General features: G+C 25.0%; 1 protein-coding gene across 3 annotated transcripts in view; it reads left to right on the top strand.

Annotated features, from left to right (window-relative positions):
* Positions 1 to 18,368, top strand: part of LOC117173269 (cell growth regulator with RING finger domain protein 1-like) — a 93,620-nt gene that overhangs the window by 26,107 nt on the left and 49,145 nt on the right. The window lies entirely within an intron of this gene.

Genomic DNA, 18,368 nt, shown 5'->3' with positions numbered 1-18,368 from the left:
TTTCGTTAGTCGTTCATTTGGCATTCTCTCAACATGTCCGAACCATCTTAATCGATTTCTTTCCCATGTGTCTACTAGCGTTTCTTCTGCACCACATTCTTTAACTGTAATTGTAACTATCCCTTTTTTGCGTTAAAAATTTATCTTTTTAAGATGAAAATTCATGTATTTTGGTAAAAATTAATCTTTATAGTTGAAAATTTATTACTGAGGTTTTAAAATTGAGCTATTTAATTTCAAGGTTGAATAACTTTAAAGTTTTGTGAATTAAACGATTTGCAACTTTAAATGTTTCAATTTAAAGTTATTTTTGTTAAAATTTAAATTAAAAAAATTAAATTTTAAATTAAAAAAAAAATCGGAATATTTTTAGTCTTTCACTTTAAAGTTTACAATTTGAAATAATTAAAAAACTAAGAAAAAATTGTAAGTACTTCTAATATAGGCAAATTTAAAATTTACCTTTTTTTTAAATTTAAATTCTGCAAACTGAGAGAATTTAAGAATTGAAGCTTCTAAAATGTGAACAAGTGGTCGGCAAACTTTTTTCTCACTTTTTCAGGTAACAAGGTCGACCCAAGAAATTTGTTTCACCTGCCAGGCTTTGTTCGTCAAGGCTACGTTTTATGAATATGAAAATATGATAAATATATAATTTCCGAAGTATAAAAATCCCGAATTTGGAAAATTGTGGAATTATACAAATTCCTAACAGTTTATAAATTATTATCGAATTTAAAAACTCCCGAATAATAGAATTCCCGACAGAAAATTTCCAAATAATTAAATAACCATTTTAAATAACCCGAATTCCAACAATTTGAAAAAAAATGTCTTCAATATACATTGTTTATTTATTAAGGATACAATAATTAAATATTTAAAAAAATTAAAAATTAGACAACATTTTTCTTTGATAAAAATATTTCATTATTGTATTTTTATTAAATAGTTAAATATTTTAATAGAACAAAGTTGTGTTTAATGTTTAATATTTTCAATTGTAAAAATTCGGGATTATTATATTTCGGTGATTTTCTGTTTCTAATATTTTCTTTTTGGTGAATTCCACAGTGCGGGGAATTTTATTTTTCGGCACTGTTAAGTTTTCCCCTTTAAAATTTTTTTAATTCAAAACCTCATCTCACTTAAGATATGATAAGTTTATGATAAAGATATGATGTAGGTAGATAAAGATCACGATATGACGAAGATATTTTGTTGGAAATTCAAAAATTTGATTAAAAAGTCTTCCTTTTTTATATTGAAAATTCAACATTTTCGTTGAACATTCCTATTTTTGACGTGAAGATTCAACCATTTTTTTTTACTTTCTTGACTAAAATATTTTTTTTTTATCACAAATTTAACTGTTTTTTTGGAAATTCATCATTTTGGTTTGAAAATTCATTTCATCATTTATTTAGCATTTCATTTAAAATTAATCCGTTTTGATTGAAAATATTTTTTTTTAAATTCAACTGTTTTGTAGAAAATTTGTTTGGTTTCTAGTTGAAAATGGATTTTTTAAAATTTAAATTTAACTACATATTTCATATTTTCTTTAAAATGTATAATCTTTCGTAGAGAGTTCATATATTTTGTTAAAAATTCGCCTCTTCCGGTAGAAAATTATTTCTTTTGTTTCAAATTGTAATTATCATTTTGAAAATTTATGCAATTTATTAAAAATTCGTCGTTTCCGGTAGAGAGTTTGGTTAAAAATTAATGTTTTACTTGAGGATTCAAGTCTTTTATTGAAAATTTGTCTTTATTGTTTAAATTCAAATGTTTTCGATTTTAAATAAAAATATTTTGTGCTTGAAATATAAAATATTTCAATTTTTTTAAATTTATCTTTTTAATTTAAAATATAACTTTTTTAATTAAAAATTTAACTATTCGATTGAACATTAATATTTTACGGTGGGAAATTGAAATATTTTGTAGAACATTCTTTTTTTTATAATAGAATCTTTTTTTAAAATGAAAATTCATCTATTTAACTTTTGTTCAAGATCTTTCGAGGTTTAAAAATTCAACTATTTGTTTACAAAATTTATATAATTTTTCGAAAATCCATCTTTTTGGTAGAAAATTAATCTTTATGTTTGAACATTCATCTCTTTTGGTAGAAATTTAATATTTTTTTATCAAAGATACAACTTTTGTGTTTAAAATTAATTTCTTTTTCTTCATTTAAACTATTTTTGATTGAAAATGAGTCTTTTCTTGATTACAATATTAACAATTACATTTTTTTGTTTAGAATTCATCCTTTTTGGTTAAAAATTCAACAATTTCATGTTTTTTTTTCTTTCTTCACTTAAAAATGTATTACAAATTTAATGACAAATTTAACTATTTTTTGAACATTTATCATTTTGGTTTGAAGATTAATTTCTTTTTGTAATAATTTTATCTTATTTGGTATCTTTTTTTAGAAAAGTTAAAAATTCATCGTTTTTGATTGAAAATGAATATTTTTGTTTTAAAATATAACTATATTATTGAAAACATATATTTCTGATAGAAAATTAATTTTTTGGTTAACAATACAATTGTTCGGTTACATATTAATCTGATTTACAAAAGGATCCAATTCTTTTGTTGAAAAATTATCTTTTTTTCACATTTTACAACTATTTGGTGAAAAATTTTTTTTTCAATTCAAAATTTGTCGAAAAACCATCTTTTTGGTAAAAAATTGATCTTCTTGGTTCAAAATTTATCTCTTTTTCTAGAAATTTCATCTTTAAAAAAAATTAAAATTTTAACTTCTTCTTTCAAAAATAATCTTATTTTTTAAAGAATTCAACTACTTTGTTTAAAATTCGTTCTTTTTTGTTCAATGAAACTGTTTTTGATTGAACAAAAAAGAACGAATTTTTAGCAAAATAATTGAATTCTCAACAAAAAAGATTAATTTTGAAACAAAAAGTATCGTATTAGTTTGTATTAGTTTCTTAATTATTTGAAAGTTTAAACTTTAAGGTAAAAGATTTAAAAATATTCCAAATTTTTTGTATAAAAAATTAATTTTTTAATTAAATTTAATTAAAACTTTTAAATGAAATGTTTTTAAATTTTAATTTAATTTAAAATTTTTAATTTCAATTTAATTTTTTAATTTTAACCGAAATATTTTTAACCAGACAGTTGCATTTATAACCAAATAAAATGAAATTTTTACAAAAATAAATTAATTTTTAAACCAAAATGATAAATGTTCAACAAAATAGTTAAATTTGTAATAAATTTTTTATTGACGAAGGAAGAAAAACATTAATTAAATTGTTCAATTTTAACAAAAAATAATGAATTCTCTATAACAACTGTAATTGTTGATATTTTAACCAAGAAAGATTTTCATTTTTAATCAAACATAGTTTAATTTACCAAAAAAAACTAATTTTTTAACAAAAAAGTTGCATCTTTAATAATAAAAGGTTAAATTTCTACCAAAAGAGATAAATTTTCAAACAAAAAGATTAATTTTCTACCAAAAAGAAGGATTTTCGACAAATTACATCAATTTTTTTTACCAAATAGTGCAATTTTTTAAATTCGAAAAATCACCTTTTGATCACGAATGGAATAATTAAATTTTTATTTAAAAAAAAGCTCAATTATTAAAACGAATTTCATACAAAACAGTTGAATTTTCAATCAAAAATTTCATTTTCAACTAAACATTTGAATTCTTATTTCAAAAAATATAGTTTAAATTAAAAAAAGAATTTTTAACCAGAAATTAAATAGTTGTTATTTCTACTAGAAAAGATTTCGATATAAAATTTAAAAAATTCGAATTTAATCAATAAAAATTATTTTTTTCAGTTCCTATATTTTGTAAAAGAATCTTCTTTTTTTGCGTAGAGAATTAATCTGTTTGATTTGAAATTCAACTATTTGTTTTTTAATCCTAAGGAATTTCAAGCATTTTAAATTGAATTTTTAGTCATCAAAAAATTCGTCCTTTTGGCTTGATTCATCTTTGTTTTTAAATTCGTTTCCTTTTTTAATTAAAAATTAATTTTATTAACTGAAAAATTAGCTATTCCATTCTTGGTTGTAAATTGAGATTTTTTAGCTAAAGCTTCAATTATTCGGTAGAAAATTCATGTATTTTATTAAAAATTAATATTTTGGGATTAAAAATTCATATTTTTTGTAGAAGATTCCAGTTTTTTTGGCTCAAATTTCCATTTTTGTTGATAAAAACCGTTTTTGCTTGAATGTTCAACTATCTTGTTTTAAATGCAAATGTTTGGTTGAAAATGTATCAGTCTTTGTAAACATTTTTATCTATTTGTGTCTTCGGTTAAAAATTATTATTTTTTTTAACTGAATATTTACCTATTCCATTTGTGACTGTAAATTGATATTTTTGGTTGAAAAGTCAACTATTATGTTGAAAATTCAATTATTTAATTGAAAATGAACTTTTTCGTTGAAAATTCACCCATTTTCTAGAAAAATTAGTTTTTTTTTTGCTTGAAAGTTTAGCAATTTGGTAGAAAATCCCAACGCTTAATTTAAAATTAACATTAAAATGGTAGAAAATTTAACGATTTGGTTAAAAATAAACTTTTTTCTTTAAAATTTTATATTTTCGGGTTGAAAATTCAACTGTTTAATTAAACATTAATTATTATCTAAAAATTTATATTTTTGGATTGAAAGATTAGCAATTTAGTAGAACATTCGACAATTCGATTGAAAATTCATTTTTTTTTTAATGATATTTTCGGGTTAAAAATTCAGTCGTTTTGTATAAAATTCGTTTTTTTCAACATTCAAATATTTTATTGAAATGTTTCTTTGTTTTCGGTTGCAAATTTATATTTTCTAGCCAAAATTCATTTTTTCCTTGGTTTGTAGAAAAATTGGTTCTATTTTTTATTTGAAAATTAATTTCTTTTTGTTGAAGATTCATCAATTTTTGGTTCAAAATTGATTTTTTGTTGTTTTTTTTTTTTTTGTTTGAAAATTAAACTATTCCACTTTTGTTTAAAATTCAGTTCTTTCATTGAAAGTTTATATATTTTGTTGAAAATTCTTATGTTTTGCATAAAAAATTAATCTTCTTGTTTGAAAATTCATCTTTGCCATTAAAAATTCAACTATTTTGCTAAAAATCTTGACGAATTTGAGCCATTTTAAATTAAATTTTTGCTTTAAAGAATAGTCTCAGGTCGAAAATTCGTTAATTTTTTTGGTTAAAAATTAATTTTTAAAACGAAAATTTAAAAATTCTATTTTTGGCTGGAAATTGATCTTTTTTAGTTGAAAATTTAACTATTTGGTTAAAAATTCATGTATTTTGGGGAAAATTAATTTTGTTGTTTTAAATTCAATGATTTCATTGAAAGTTTCATCTTTTTGGTTTGAGGATTAATTACTGGTTAAAAATTAGTTTCTCTTTCGGTTAAAATCTTTTTTTAACCGAAAATTTAAATATTCCATTTTTTGGCTGTAAGTTGATATTTTTGGATTGAGAATTCATCTCTATTGGTAAAAATCTCTCTTTTTTTAAAAAAAGGCAGCGGTTATGTTGAAAATTCAATTATTTAATTGAAAATTATCTTTTTGTTGAAAGTAATTTATATCTTTGAGGACAAAATTCACCCCATTTGTAGAAAAATTGGTGTTTTTTTTGCTTGAAAGTTGAGCAATTTGGTAGAAAATTAAACGATTTGGTTGAAAATGAATTTTTTTCTTGAAAAATCATATTTTCAGGTTAAAAATTCAATTTTTTGTGTGTAAAATATGTGTTTTTCAACATTCAATTATTTTCTTGAAATTTTTATTTTTTCGGTTGAAAATTCAAGTGTTTTAGTTTGGAATTCAAATTTTCAAGCAACAATTTATATTTTCATTGGTTTGCAGAAAAAGGAGTTTTTTTTTCTTGAAAATTTATATTTTTTTATTGAAGATTCATCATTTTAGTTCAAAAATTGATTTTTCTTTTAATTAAAAAAAAATTTGCCGAAAAATCTTATTTCTTGCGTAGAAAATTAATCTTCTTAATTGGAAATTTAACTATTTGACTAAAAACTTAACATCTCTGGTCGAAAATTCGTTTCTTTTTTGGTTACAAATTAATTTTGGTTCAAAATTGAAATTTCATTTGGAAAATTTAACTATTCCACTTTTGGTTAAAATGCAATTATTTGGTTGCAAGTTCATAAATCTTAACGAATTTGAACTTTTTAAATTACATTTTTGTGTCAAAGATTTATCTCGGTTAGAAAATTTGTTTCTTTTTTGGTTACAAATTAATTTTTTTAACTGCAAATATAGCTATTTCATTTTTAGTTGCAAATTGATCTCTTTAGTTGAAAATTTAACTATTTGGTTACAAATTCATGTCTTTTTTTTTTTGAACATTTATATTTTATGTTTAAAAATTCGGTCGTTTTGTAGAAAATTCGTATTTTTGGGAAAAAATTCACTTTTTTGTTATAAAATAGTCTTTTTTGTTCAAAAGTTTAACTTTTTGCTGGAAAATACAACTGTTTGGTTAAAAATATTTTTTTTTCGTTGAAACTTCGACTTTTTGGTTGAAAATGAATTTTTCTTGGTTGAAAATTGCACTATTTTGTTGAAAATGCAGTGCAACAAAAAATAAAAAAAATTAAATAAAAAAAATACTATCTCCTTTTGGAAGGACCTCAGTGAAGTAGCTTGAAATGTAGGTTATCGACTTGTTTCGAGAAGTCGATAAATTTGTATGCAGGTGAGATGGGAGTGGAATTACGAAACGTCCTCACCTTGACCGCCTGCCAGGTCAAAATACTTTTTGTAATTTATACTACGTAACCTATCTAATTTTATTTCATTTTTAATTATCCGTGATCACTCAACGCAATCAACTCACGAATCCAATTAATATCAATCAGCAGTTGACTTAATTTTCCGACAATTTGAATCTACATCTCGAATTCTCGATGGGTCGATGAGAACATTAGCCGCGAGGAAATTGCGCAATAGTGTTTGGAATTACTGACATTCTAGCAACTAGTCAATACTGATAGTTTATTGAGGATCTTCGCAATCACATTTAAAAAATCTTGAGAGGCGCTAAAATTCAATTTCGAAATCGACTCGAGAGGCAAGAGCATCTGACGTTAATCCCTTTCGCAATTCCAAGGATCTTTCACTTTTCGTGGAGAGCAGTTTGAAAAAACTGCGCCGAAAAATTGAGATTTTCGTGAACATTTATTTTTAATGTCTATTTTACCGAGATTTTTCCGTACGATTGACAAAATTTAAGATAATAAATTTACTAATTGAGCTGGCCTACTAAGTAGGAAGGAAAGATTTGCTGTGGTCCCGGTGGCGTAATAGCTTAAACGCTCTACTCGTGAATAGTGGCGCTCCTGGTTCAAATCCGGGCCAAGGCAGATTTTTTTTCTCGTCTCTACAAAAATGATTTGACTAGTAGAGTCGGCCAAATTTTACATCAGATATTTATTAATCTTTTTTGGATGAAAATTTAAGTATTTTAGTTGAAAATTCATCCCTTTCTGCTGTTAAATGGTTTTATTTTTAAATTGAAAATACAACTACTTTGGTAAAATCTATACCACTGTTGAAATTTTCTTCCAAGTTGAAATAGAATTTTTTTAATTTCAATTTTTTAGCTTTCATCTCGTTGATAAATTTTCCATTTTTTAATTAATTAAAACTTTTTAAAATTAATTTAAACTGCAATTATATGGCTGCAAATAAACTTTTTTGTTAAAAAATCATATTTACGGGTTGAACATTCAACTGTTTTGTAGAAAATTCGTCTTTTCGGTTAAAAATCGGTCTTTTTTAGTTCAAAGTGTAAACACTTTTTTGAAAATTCATCTGTTTGGTTGCAGATTAATTAATTTTTTTGAAAATTTAATTCTTTGGTTAAAAATTTAACAATTTACTTTAAAAATCATTCTTATTGTTTGAAAATTCGTCTTTTTTGGGTTGAAAATTAATCTCTTTTGGTTGAGGGTTCAACTATTTTGTTGGAATTTCGTCTTGTTTGGTTGAATTCAACTGTTTTTTATTTCAAATCAAAATATTTTTTGTTGAAACAATAATTGCATTTTTTGTTCAGAATTCGTAATTTTTATTTTAAAATCAACTACTTATTTGAACCATTTTGTTCAACAATTTTTTTTATTGAAGATTCATCTGTGTTTAAACATTTATTTCTTTTATTGAAAATTGGTTTGCTTTTGGTGGAAAATTGAATCTTTTTATTAGAAATTTCATCTTTCGAGTTAAAATAGAACTGTTTTTAATTAAGAATTGTAATATTTTCTGGTTCATATATATAAACTATTACATTTTTCGTTGAGAAATAATATTTTTGGATTAAAAAATTAATTAACTGCTAGGAGGCTGAAGTGCTTTGGTAAAAATTAATTAATTTTTTTAGTCGAGAATTATGATTTTAGATGAAAATTCATCTCTGATTACAAATTTAACTATTTTATTGAAAATAAGTTTTTTATCTGAAAATTGTTCTGCTTCATTTTTTGTTTAAAATTGATATTTTTTTGTTGAAAATTCAGCTACTTGGTCGAAAGTTGAACTATTTTGTAAAATATTCATTTTTTTGTTCAAGATTAATCTATTTGATTTAAAATTAATTTTTTTAGAGTTTAACTGCTTGGTTAAAAGTTGCAAAATTTCTCTTTCTTGAATATGCAACTGTTTTTTGTAGAAGTTTAATTTTTTATTTTTGAATATTCGACTATTTCCTTTCAAAATTATACGTGTAGGTTTAAAATTTTAATATTTTATTGAAAAGTTAATTATTTTGCTGAAAATTCATATTTTTGGTTTTAAATTCAATTTTGTCGGTTGAAATTTAATTTTTATTAAATAAAAATTGAACTATTCCATCAATGGTTGAAAATTTATGTATTTTGTTGTAAATTAATCTTTTTGCGGTTTGAAAATTAATCTTTTTAATCGAAAATTGAAGCACTTGGTTGAAACATGAATTTCGTTGTTAAAAATTAATTTTTTTAGTTGAAGATCCATCTCTTTGGTTAAAAATTTAACTATTCGGATGGAATTTCGGTTGGAAATTAATATTTTCACCCATAAAACTATTTATTACTTATTTTGTTGAAAATTCATCTTTTTGTTTAAATTCGTCTGTTTTAATTTAAAAATAAAGTTCTTTGCCTAAAACAATAAATCTATTTTTTCTTGATATTTAATCATTTTCGATTGAAACTACAACTATTTTGTTAAAAATTTTATTATTTTTTCGAAATCTTAACTGTTTCGTTAAACTTTTTTTTGTAGATCAAGTTTCTTCTAAAAAATTCTTCTTTTTCTTGTCTAAAATCCAACTATTTGGTGGAAAATGCATTTATTTCTAGTTGTAGTTTAATTTTTTTGGTTTAAAACTACTATCATTTGGTTGAGAATTCATATTTGTAAGTTTAAAATAAAATTATTTTGAAAATTCCTCCCTTTTGCTTGGAAGGTCAACTATTGGGTTGCAAATGCGATTTATCAATTTTATTTAAAACAATTTATTCCCTTTTTTTGTTAAAAATCACCCAATTTTCCCGTTCATGTGTTTTATTTTACACGTATATCTAATAAAAAAAAAACATTTTGAATTGAAAGGGTTGTGCGAAGGGTATTTTTATATTTTAAACAGCCACAAAAGAAATTTATTTTAAACAAAAATACGAGGGATATCCGGAAAGTAAGATTACTCAATTTTCCTAAATAGAAAAAAAAGAAGTTACAGAGTTTTGTTCGTATACATGTCAACTATTTTTCCACGTAGTCGCCTATGCAAGTGGTGAGCCGTGGCACAAGTTTTTTGATGTCCTCGCAGAAGTTTCAAGCTGCCGCCTTCCCCCACTTCAGAACCTGTTTTCACCTCGTCGGTGGAAATTTTTTTGTTCACCCATGTGAGTCTAAGTATGTAAACAGGTGGTTAAATACAGTGAATAAATATATTATTTATGCAACAAAATAATTTCATTGGCATTTGTGCAGTAATTTTTTGTCAAGGTACCATCAAATTTTGATTTTCATAATAAAATTTTTTTAACGATCGTTATATTTTGTTAAACCAGTCGAATGTTTTTTGTTCAGTGAGCAGAAGTTTATGCTTCAATAAAAAAATTAATCAAATTTTTTTTAAATCGACTTTCGCAGACCTCTTACTTAACATCTTCAAGGTTTTTAAGGCTTTAAAAAAATCTGAAAGAATGCAGGGATACTTCTCGAAGTTTGTGCTGCATGTCTCAGTAGTTGCCAAGTTCAAAAATTTTAAACCGTTGTTAATAATAATTGAAATATAGTACATATATTGGAGGGAAATTTGAGTTTGAAATTTCGACTATTCCTTTAAAAACCAGTGTTCTCAAGAATTATTTGAGCAAAACTGGGCAAATTTCCACACAGAAAACAGGAAAAAAAAGAAAAATTTTAAAAAAGAGAGAAATATTGGTAAAAGTGTGAAGTCTGATATATAGAACAATCGGGTTACATTAAAAAATTAGATTTTAATCTTTTTTCCATTTTAACTTGAAAAGCGATTAATTTCGGTTCTCCACTTCGATTTGAGGTGTGTTCTCGACATTTGCAGATACTCAACGAATTCATTAAAGTGTGATTCATCGCTCTCGTGTTTAAATTTATTCCTATTATTCTCCGTTCTCTAGCCTCGATGTCATATACACATGCAAGAAATACGTGTCGCGATTAATCAGACAACAAACGTCAAACGACAGACTGGACAAATCATAACACACCGCCTACATTTTCATACGAGAAATAGTATTTGAATTTATTTATCGAAATTTCAATTCTCGATATTTTCATTTTCATTGCCTTTTCTGACAAAGATTGGGAACACCTCTATAAATATATTTTTTTTAAATCAAAGTACTAAAAAGCAAATATTAAATCATCATACCCAAAACTACAGGTCCCAAGAATACAAGGCCCAAAAAGTCCCCAAAAAAGAAGACCCTGACATGTAAGTCCCGAAACCGAAAATAAATTAATCCCCGGATCAAAGAACTCGCCCAGCGCTCGTGAGCGATTAAAAGTATTGTCCAAACGTACGAGTTTATCACAATTTTAAAAGTCGCAAACTTATTTTTAGGCGCGTGTTTTACCGCGGGGCGTTTAGCCGCCGGCCCTAAAATCCCGGAGACTAAATGGCTGCGCGCCGAAAAGTCCTGCGCCTCAACCTCTTATGCCTAAACTTCCCGCGCGTAAACCTCCTGCACCTAAACCTTTCGCGCCTGAACCTTCCGTGCCTAAACCTTCCACGCCTAAACCTCCCGTGCCTAAAACTTCCGCGCGTAAACCTCCCGCGCCGAAACGTCCCTCGCAAAAACTTCCCGTGCCACAACCTCCCGTGCGTAGACGTCCCGCTTCAAACCCTCCCGCGCTTAAACCTCACATGCCTTAATCTTACGCGTCTATACCTCCCGCGCCTTAACCTCATATGCCTAAACCTTCTACGCCAAAATCTCCCGTGCCTAAGCCTTGCGCGTCGAAACATCCCGCGCCTAAACCTCCCGCGTCTTAACCTCGCATGCCTAAATCTCGCGCGCCGAAACCTTTTGCGCCGAAACCTCCCACACCCAAAGCTTTTGCGCGTAAACCTCCCGTGCATAAACGTCCCGCGACAAACCCTCTTGCGCCAAACACTTTTGCGCCAAAATCCCCCGTGCTTTAACCCCTCATGCCTAAACCTTCCGCTCTAAAATCTCCCATGCCTAAGCCTTCCGCGCCTGAACCTCCCGCGCCTAAAAGGTCGTGCCTGAACTTCATCGCATACGTTTTTATTGTGTAAAAAGTTCAAATTTAAATGTTTTTAATTGAAAGTTGTCTTATTTAATAAAGGGCGTCATCCTTAAGGCCTTCAAATATTTTATCTCTCAATAATAAATAATTCCAAAACTTAAATTTGTCAACTTCAGAAAATTTAAATTTAAATTCTTGTGAAGACATCAAATTTAAAAAAAATTGAAATGTAACAATCAGAAATAGTTTAAATTTCTGTTCTTTAGTTTTTCAATTCTTGAATTTTTTGGAATCGGAAATAAGCAAATTTAATTTTTAGTTTTGATTTTTCAATGTAGCTTTCGATTGCTTTTAAACTGAATTTTTTTCACTTATAACATCACAGTTTCAAATCTTTAATTCGTAAATCCTAATCTTCTTCACTTATTTTAGAGGTAAAATGACATAATTGAAAAATTTGGTTAAAAATGAACTTTTTAAATTAAAAGTTCTTATTTTTGGGTAGAAAATTCAACTATTTCTAAAGAAAATTCCACTATTTGGTTTAAAGTAACTTTTTTGTTAAAAATTCATATTTTGTTTAAAAATTGGACTATTTGGTTGAAAATTCCTCCTTTTGGTTTGAAAATTCAAGTATTTGAATGAAAATTGTATTTTTTTGCACATTCATATTTTTGGGTGGAAAATTTAACCATGTTTTCGAAAATTCTTTTTTTTTCTGCTTGAAAGTTGAACTCTGGTAAAAATTTCAATTACTTGGTTAACAAATACATTTTTTTGTCGTTGAAAATTTATATTTTTTGGGTTATTATATACTTATTAAAAAGTATGTAATTCGAAATTTCCTTATCCCGAGTTTTTAATTTTGAAAAGTTTCTTTGAATTAGCAATTTGAGAAATTTTCGTCTCATTAAGTGTTTGAACACAAATTTCATGAAAATAAAAGAAATATAAATTAACACTTGAATAAAACGTAGAATGTTAAACATTTCGTTGAATTCTACGTTTTTATTTTTAGCCTAAAACTTTAAATATTTTCAACTGAAATTTATTATTTAAAATTATTATTGTATTAAAAATATTTTAATCTTTCAATTTAAACGCTTCTGAGCTTATCTTATCTTCAAAGTTTTTTTTATTTTAAATTTCCTGATATCCAATCTTTGAAAGGTCACGTTTTTCCGAACCGTAAATCGTCACATTAAAAATAAAGTTTTAAAAATGGTCAACAATCTTAAAAATGTAAGATTGTGTTAATTAATTTATTAATTTTTATTAAAAAACGGACAATATGTGTCAAGTTAATCATTTTTTTTCTTTTTTGAAATTAATTAAAGAATTATTATATAAGGGGAAAGGCCTTCAAACTTTTAAGAATCTCTAATATTGAATATTGAATGAATCACTTATCAAGTTCTGACGTATCCTATTTCAAAAGACAATCATTAAAACGAATATTGCAATTTTCTAAAGTTTTGTAGAAATGTTAAGCGACTTCCAGTTTCAATTTTTTTTCATTTTTCACATTTAAATTTCAATCATGAATATTCCTTATTCACGGGAGTCACTTAGTGGCAAATTCATGCTTTTTTTATCGATAAAGCACGCTCGAAGAAAAAGTTTTCCCGGTTTATTGAACTCTTGTTCCAGAATTTTAATTAAATAAACAACATTTTTGAACAAATTGTAAGATTATTTCAAATTATTAATATAGGAATTAATTTATCCTTAGAATTAAAGAACGGTAAGAATAATTAAAGACGTTTTAAATTGAACAAAATGTATAACACTAATTTAAACCAAAATTTATAAACTACAAAATACAAATATTTTTTTTTCTCGTGGATCAGCGACCTAAGTGATTGAAGAATGATTTACTTTGTGTCTCGCATGCAGAATGAGATCGATACAATTGCATATTGTTCCCACAAATATTTACAATTCGTGACACGTTCATTCTTTAGAAAATGTTTTATTCATTTTTTTTTATTTTTCTCCTGGCGGTAATTTCAATAGTTTCTTATCTGTACGACAATTGCCAGATCATTATCGAACAATAATTGTGTATATCTTTTTCATTTAATCATTTGTATATTATAAAGCAAGAATTGACAATATCAATTTTAATGAATTTTCTCTACACAATCCAAGATGGTATTTTTATTCAAATTTTTTCGCTTTTTTCTGAAACATTTAAATTGCCGAAACTTTTTTATTTCTCACTGTTGTCAAAGTGAGAATTAATAAATGTCAGATGTCATTTGTATTGACTCAAGTGGTTGATTGTTTCTCTTTTTTCACTTTCAACTTTTTCGCTTTTTATCTGCCACGTGTATTAATGATAATTTACAAAATTTCAGTATTTTTGATCACTTTGGAAAATATTTTTAATAAATTGGAAATAGGTCGAATAAATAAATTGCAATAGGAAGATTAAAAATCCCGAAAAATACCCGAAATTATGAAATTGCCGAAATAGAAAAACCCTGAATTGGAAAATTCCCCAATTCCAGCAATTACAAATTTCTTTTTATAAATATTATTTATTTTTTGAAAATACAATAATAAAATATTTGCATAAAAACAAAAATAATTTAAAAATATATATTTATGGATGCATTTTTTTCAGTTATTGTTATTTCAAATTTAAATAGTAACCTAAGAAACTTTAATCACTAAAAATATTTTTTTTATCAAAATATTTGATTATTGTATTTTTAGTAAATGAATAATGTTCAGAAAAAAATTTTAATGTTTAAATTTAGAAATTTTCTAGTTCGGATATTTTATTATTCGGCAATTTTCTACCGGGAATTTTCCAACTCTGCATTATTATAAACTGTTAGGAATTATATTATTCGAAAATATTTAAATTCAAGAATTTTGTAATTCTGCAATATTATAAACTTTTGGGAATTTCATTATTGGAGAATTTTTCAATTCGGGATTTTTATTATTGGGAATTTGCTAATTCGAGAATTTTATTTTTCGGAATTTTTCAGTCGTCTCTTTATTTTTTGGAATCTTCCAATTCCGAAATTTTATTGTCAGGAAATTTTTTAATTTGGGATTTTTATTATTCAGGAATTTTATTATTCGGAAATTTTATTATTCGGAAATTTTATAATTCGTTAATTTTCGGTCACGAATTTTCCAATTCTGCAATTTTATAAACTGTTGGCAATTTTATTATTGGGAAATTTTCCAATTCGAGAATTTTACTATTCGAGAACTTTATTTTTCGGGATTTTTCATTATTTTTTGGAATTTTCCAATTTCGAAATTTTATTTTTAGGAAATTTTCAAATTTGAGATTTTTATTATTCAGGAATTTTAGTATTCCGAAATTTTAGAATATTTCAATTCGGGATTTTTATTATTGGGAATTTTCCAATTCGAGAATTTTATTATTCGGGATTTTTCAGTCGTCCCTTTATTTTTTGGAATCATCCAATTCCGTAATTTTATTGTCAGGAAATTTTCAAATTTGGTATTTTTATTATTAAGGAATTCTATTATGCGGAAATTTTATAATTCGTTAATTTTCGGTCGGGAATTTTTCAATTCTGCAATGTTATAAACTATTGACAATTTTATTATTCGCGAATTTTATTATTCGGAAAATTTATTATTCGAAAACTTTCCAATTCGGAAATTTTATAATTCGGCATTTTTCTATTGGGAATTTTATTATTCGGGAATTTTCCAATTCTGCAATATTATAAGATGTTAAGAATGTTATTATTGGAGAATATTTCAATTCGGGAATTTTTCAATTCTGCAATATTGTAAACTGTTAGGGATTTGATTATAATTTCGATAATTTTAGTATTCGGAAATTTTACTTTTCGGGATTTTTCAGTCGTCTCTTTATTTTTTGGAATTTTCCGATTTGGGTATTTTACACTTTCGGGAATTTTATTGTTAGGAAATTTTAAAATTTGGGATTTTTATTATTCAGGAATTTTAGTATTCCGAAATTTTATAATTAGTTAATTTTCGGTCGGGAAGTTTGTCCAATTCTGCTTTATTTTAAACTTTTGAGAACTTTATTATTTAAAAATATTTCAATTCAGAAATTTTATTATTGGAGAATATTCCAATTCGAAAATTTTTTTATTCGGGAATTTTGTTATTTAAGAATTTTATTATGCGGAAAGTTTATTATTCGAAAACTTTTCAATTGGGAAATTTTATAATTCGGCATTTTTCTGTTGGGAATTTTATTATCCGGGAATTTTCAATTATGCAATATTATAAGCGATTAAGAATTTTATTATTGGAGAATATTTCAATTCGGGAGTTTTTCAATTCTGCAATATTATAAACTGTTGGGAATTTTATTATAAATACAAAAATTTTAGTATTAGGAAATTTGACTTCTCGGGATTTTTCAGTCGTCCCTTTATTTTTTGAAATTTTCCAATTCAGGTATTTTACAGTTTCGGGAATTTTATTTTTCGAGATTTTTCAGTCTTCCCGAAAGTTCTAGAAATATTAAAATTGCCGGAATATTAACATTCAGAATTACAAAATTCTGGACTGTTTATGCTATTACCTAATTTGAAAATTTCCAAATAATATTTGAAAATAAGATTTAAATTTAAATAACAATAATTGAAAAAAAAAAAATATATATATGTAGCTTGATGAAATTTTTTATATTTGTTAAATTCTTTTATATAAAAAAAATTGTTTTTCAATGTTTAAAGTTTAAACAAAATTATGGCTTTAATTTGAAATAATTGTAATTCAAAAAGTATATTAATTATATTTAAAAATAAATAAAGACTGAATTAAATCCTGCAAAGTTTCTGGAAAATGTTATTAGGTTCGGAAAAAATTTATTGAAATTTCTTTTTAATTTTTTTTCAAATTGATAATATCATTTTTAAGAACGTTTTTTAGTTGTTTTGTTTTTGTAATACTGTACAGATTTTTGAACATCATTTTTCATTCCGAAATATACTTTTCTCAATTATTGTTATTTTAAATACAAACAATAATTTTAAAAAGTTTAAACTTTGAGAATCTTTTTGAAAAAAAAATTAATTACTTCATTTGTAATAAATAAATAATATTAATTGAAGAATATTTTTTTTAATTGTTTACGATCAGGAATTTTCTAGTTTGGATATTTTTCAAATTCAACCATTTTGGCAACAATATTTTTTGCTTTAATTTCGAGCACTTTCAATTCGAAATGATTAATTATCAGTTCAAAGATTTTTTAAACTCAAAATTTAAATTTCTTTTTCATATTGAATTTAAAGCTTGTTCTTATTTTTAATGTAAGGGAATAAAAATAAAAATATATTAAATGAATGACCTTTATCGATATTGTCTAATTTCTCGAGAATTCTTTTAATGATTTTTGCCGAGCTCTCAGGAGAAATTCGACTCTTCAAAATGCTAAATGAGAAAGAAAAACCGCTTTACAAACATTTTCTTATCTTTGTGGAGTCATTAATTATAGCAAAATTGCAGTGAGTGTCAAGGCGAGAAAAAAGAGACAATAGGCAAATGGAAATTACTCGCTTTTCAGATCTTGAATGTTATTAAATAAATAAAAGAAACACTAAAACGAGAAGTGGCCTTTTGTTCAAGTCTTGAATAGATTTTGTAAACAAATAGAAAATATAAATGAAAGAAAGATATTTTTCCTAGAATCTCACTATGTTTTTGTCCATTGTCTCACTTCTGCAAAAAAATCAGCACAACACTAAAATCAAGAAATAAATTCTGTGTTACTACATAAACGATCATTTATTCAAATTTGAGGTTCATTGTCATTCATTCAGTCAAGTTAGAAAATTTTATCTTAAGAAACCGGTTTTTTTTATAAATAAACAAATGAAAAACCAGCTTTTTTCTTTGTAAGTATAAAAAAAAGTGCAAAAGTTTTGAATTTTCTATAAAGAGGTATTTTAAATATCTTTCGTGAATGATAAATTTGAATTTTTTAAATTTAAATTCAAAATTTTCTAATCTTTATTTGTTAAAAATTCGTCATTTGGTCCGAAAATTTATTATGTTTGTTAGAAATTGATCTGTTTTGGTTGAATATTTGACTGACATTTTTGTTTGAAAACATTGCAGGAAATTCGTCTTTTGTTTAAAATTTCAAAAATTTGGAGAGCTATCTCTTTCTTGATTAAAAATCTTTTTTTTTTGTTGTTGAAGATTCGTGTTTTTGGTTTTAAAATTCATCATTTTTGTTGCAAAATTATCTATTTGGTTTGAAATTTGACCATTTTTTTTTAAAGTTCCTTTTTCATTTGTTGATAATTTATTTTTTACAGAAAATTAAAATTTTTGATTGATAATTGATCTTTTATGATTGAAAATTCAAATATTGGTTAGAAAATTTATGTATTTTGTTACACATTAGTCTTTTTGGTCACATTTTTTTGGTTTTAAATAAATAAATAAATAAATAATTTTTTGCATTTTTATTTAGAACTGTCTTATAAATTTCAAATTTCAAAAATTTTACATGATTAAATGGTCCTTGAATATTATTGGTCAGATAAAATAAAAAATCGACTCGGGAAAAATTAGTTAAAAAAATTAATCTAAAA

Source organism: Belonocnema kinseyi, chromosome 5, assembly GCF_010883055.1.
Source record: "Belonocnema kinseyi isolate 2016_QV_RU_SX_M_011 chromosome 5, B_treatae_v1, whole genome shotgun sequence".
NCBI lineage: Eukaryota > Metazoa > Arthropoda > Insecta > Hymenoptera > Cynipidae > Belonocnema > Belonocnema kinseyi.
This window is presented reverse-complemented; position numbering and strand designations above follow the sequence as displayed.